Raw genomic sequence first — 3,565 nt, forward strand, 5'->3', positions numbered from 1 at the left:
ATCTACAAAGGTTTGCACTTTGAGAATCAATTGTGAGAACTGTGACCAATGTTCATGTGTGTGTGTGTGTGGAAAACAGTGTATAAAGTGCGTGGCCAGGGGCTAGTTATTCTGACAACCCCTGCTGCAATAAATGAGGGACCCCTGTATATACTTTCTCTATGATTATTATATTCAGCCTGTTAACATTTAATACTGTATTGATAGAACCAACTGATTCTGAAGCAGAGCATCCCCTGTTGATTCTCTTGGCTTCCCAGTCCCTGAGCTCCTGCTGCTGCACCCACAGATATGTACAGCAAGCACTGATACCTTTTTAGTCGGTGGGATTGCCTGTGATCACCTTTACTAAAGATCTACAACCAATCTGATTATATCCTGTTTTTGTTTTTTTCTCAATGTTGAAATTAAAATCTAGTAGCAGCCTTCTCATTTCTTTGTGTTTTGTGCTGTTTTACAGGCCCACAGGGGAGGACGGCTCCGAGGCAGATGAGGGACGGGTCCCAGGACGGTCCATCGGTGGTGGAGCTGGAGCCATACCAGTCTCCAATGGAGCATTTCCTCCTCAGCCTGGTTCCTGCTCTGGAGAGCAGCTGGTCCTTTTTATTCCTGTCTCTCTGTAAATACTTATATTTTATATATTTATGTTTAATGTATTTCTGTGTGAGAATTTTAATATTATTTCAAATAAATTTTTATAATGACTAATGTCTCAGTTCTACTACACAGCAAATGTTGGCACACGACTTGACACATGTAGAATTTATTTCATATTATACTAATGACAAAATATACTGATACAGTGGGATGCAGAAGTTTGGGCAACCTTGTTAATAGACATCATTTTCCTGTATAAATCGTTGGTTGTTACAATAAAAAATGTCAGTTAAATATATCATATAGGAGACACACACAGTGATATTTGAGAAGTGAAAAGAAGTTTACTGGATTTACAAAAAGTGTGCAATAATTATTTAAACAAAATCAAGCAGGTGCATAAATTTGGGCACCACAAAAAAGAAATGAAATAAATATTTAGTGTATATCAATGTGTGTGTCTCCTATATGATATATGGGGTGCCTTTGTCTGGACGTGCTTCCCATCCAGAGCTGCACAGCACAGAGGGAAGTTCCAGCGCTCCTGGAGTCCCTCTGTGATGGACCGCCAGTCTCCAGGTGAAGGCACAGCCATGAAGTCATCCACTAGACAGTCCCAGATGGCCGTCGCTGCCTGGGGGGTGATCTGACACACCGACTCTGTAACTGAACGCTTGGTGCTGAAGCAGTCCGCGGTGACAAGGAACCTGGACAAAATTGTTCAAAATCAGTATTATGTGTACTGCAGTTACGAAATACATTATTCAAATTCCAAAATACTTTTGTGATGTCAGATTTAAATCACAAAACTTAAATCTTACATAAAACATTTTGTAATTATAAGGATAACTACAAAATGTATATTAGATCATATCTAAAACAGTTGTTTTATTTTAACTTTAACATATCATAATTTGATTGGTAGCAACTTTCACAACTACAGTGAGCCAATCACTCATAATTCCTAAACATGTCAATCAGGTAGGAATGAAGTGAGACATTAATAGAAATAAAGAGTTGTGTGTTGACATGTAGCCCTTTCCTTGCTTTAAATCATTAATATTTTTGAAAAATTAATCTGTGATAAGACAGCTTATCAAGATAGAACCATGTAACTAGAGATGAACCAAACTGTTCACAGTTTTATCTAACTCTGTTTTAATAAAGACTGGTGACCCCTGCTATAGAGTCTGACAGCTGCAGGGATTATATACAAATATTCAACTATCCCAGAATCAAACCAGGTCTAAATAAAAAGGAGTGAGTATCACTACAAGGTTAACTCAGTGGTCCTAATGCTACAGTTTGATATCAGCAAACACCGAGCGCATACATTGATGTGACACCACAGCCATGCTATCATCGCAAACACTGATAACAGCATAAATCGAATTAAATCGGGGCTTGATGAGACCTTCTGAGTATCACTAGAAATATTATAAACAGTCGTCTTTGTACCACAGTTTGCTTTCAGTAAACACCGAGAGCATTCACTGTTAGCATAGCACATCCATGTTAGCAGTGTATAAATGGATGGTTTAGCATATATTAGCACAGGTATCAATAAAGGACTACCGTATTAAACACTTTTACTAACCTCAGGCAGACGGACAGGCGCTCTGCAGGTGGGATTGAGTGTAGAGTGTAATTGGTGTCTAGGCGGGCGATTCTGGGACCGACGCGGGACAGCAGGTCCTCAAACTGGCCGAGTGAATGACGGTGATAGCGCTGGAATCGGCCGTCATCCAGGCGCAGCTCCTGGAGCAAGTGGTGAAACTCACCAAACTGCTCACGCCTCTGGAGGACCTGATGGACCCAGGTACGGCAAGGATGTCCTTTACGCCGCTACTCTGCTCTCCACAGTAAATAGAGAAGGGAGACTCTCTCTTCAAGCGCTAGCTCGACAGCTGCCATCTTGCAAAGATACCGGTCTTGCAAACCTTCCTCCCACATCCCTCCCACATTTCCGGTTCACGCGCGTTAAAATATGATATTTTGGGGCGCGATGGATTTTTCTTGGACACGCGTAGAGGTGCGAATGTGCACGCGTCAAGTTAGGGGCGTTTGGGGCTTTTTTCACGCGCCCATCGCGTTCGGTGTGAACACACCGTAAGAGCCATTTCGTTCGCGAACAACCCATCACTAGAAAACACCCCCACACCTCCTCCTTCATGCTTCATAGGCTACGTCCACACGTACCCGGATATTTTTGAAAACACAGATTTTTCTATGCGTTTGCACCTATCGTCCACACGTAAACGGCGTTTTTGGTCACTGAAAACGGAGATTTCTAAAAACGCCTGCCAGGGTGGATATTTTCGAAAACTCCGTTTTTGCATTTACGTGTGGACAAGAAAAATGGAGAAAACGCAGCGTCAAAGGTGTGCGCCTTTTTTGACGTCACACTGTGCGCCACGTTATTGTTTCGTGAAATGCATTTCTACAATACTGTTACACTTAATTGTACTCTCTGCAGTGTTTAAATGCTTACATATACACACACAGTTACTGTCCCTCCACATATACAACTCGGTTCTGCTTCTATGCCCCATCTTTGTTTACAATTTCCCACCGAGGCTTCTAGACTTCTGATTGGCCAACATTTCTACACGGTTAGGAATATATCGCCACCTGTTGCTTTGGCATGTTCCTAGCAGCGTTTTCCTTTATTTCTGCGTTTACGTGTGGACGGGATTATTTTTTAAAACGAAAACGGAAAATCTCCGTTTTCAAAAATACCTGTGTATGTGTGGACGTAGCCATAGTGAGAACTAGGGGTGCAAAGATACACAAAATTCACGGGTCGGTTCGATATTTTTTCTATACAAAAAAATGGTTTTTTTTAATTTGTCATTTATTAAAATTATAAATATATATTTTAACTCAAATGTGCAGTTTTTAAATTTAATGTTGCTGAAACAACAAAATAAAATAAAAAAATCTATCTGATCGAGAAATAACTCATCTT

The 3,565-nt window shown here is 40.8% G+C and overlaps 1 long non-coding RNA gene across 1 annotated transcript; it reads right to left on the reverse strand.

Moving 5' to 3' along the window:
- Positions 1-747: 747 nt before the first annotated feature.
- LOC143421682 (uncharacterized) lies at positions 748-2,529 on the reverse strand. Its single transcript, XR_013101245.1, has 2 exons — positions 2,195-2,529; positions 748-1,304 (listed from the first exon to the last, which is right to left on the reverse strand). It is a non-coding gene; the product is annotated as an uncharacterized LOC143421682 (long non-coding RNA).
- Positions 2,530-3,565: the final 1,036 nt, after the last annotated feature.

The sequence above is a fragment of the Maylandia zebra genome, linkage group LG13, assembly GCF_041146795.1.
Source record: "Maylandia zebra isolate NMK-2024a linkage group LG13, Mzebra_GT3a, whole genome shotgun sequence".
Classification (NCBI taxonomy): Eukaryota; Metazoa; Chordata; class Actinopteri; order Cichliformes; family Cichlidae; genus Maylandia; species Maylandia zebra.